Genomic DNA, 219 nt, shown 5'->3' on the forward strand with positions numbered 1-219 from the left:
ACTCTCAACAATAACCAAAACATGGAAAGAGCCTAAGTGTCCATTAAAGGACGAATGGATCAAGAAGATGTGGTTTATCTATGCAATGGAATACTACATGGCAATGAGAAAGAATGAAATCTGGCCATGTGTAGCAACATGGAAGGAACTCGCGGGTGTTTTGCTGAGCAAAATAAGTCAGGCAGAGAAGGACAGATACCATATGTTTGCACGTATCAG

Source organism: Crocuta crocuta, unplaced genomic scaffold, assembly GCF_008692635.1.
Source record: "Crocuta crocuta isolate KB4526 unplaced genomic scaffold, BGI_CrCroc_1.0 scaffold252, whole genome shotgun sequence".
NCBI classification, from domain to species: Eukaryota; Metazoa; Chordata; class Mammalia; order Carnivora; family Hyaenidae; genus Crocuta; species Crocuta crocuta.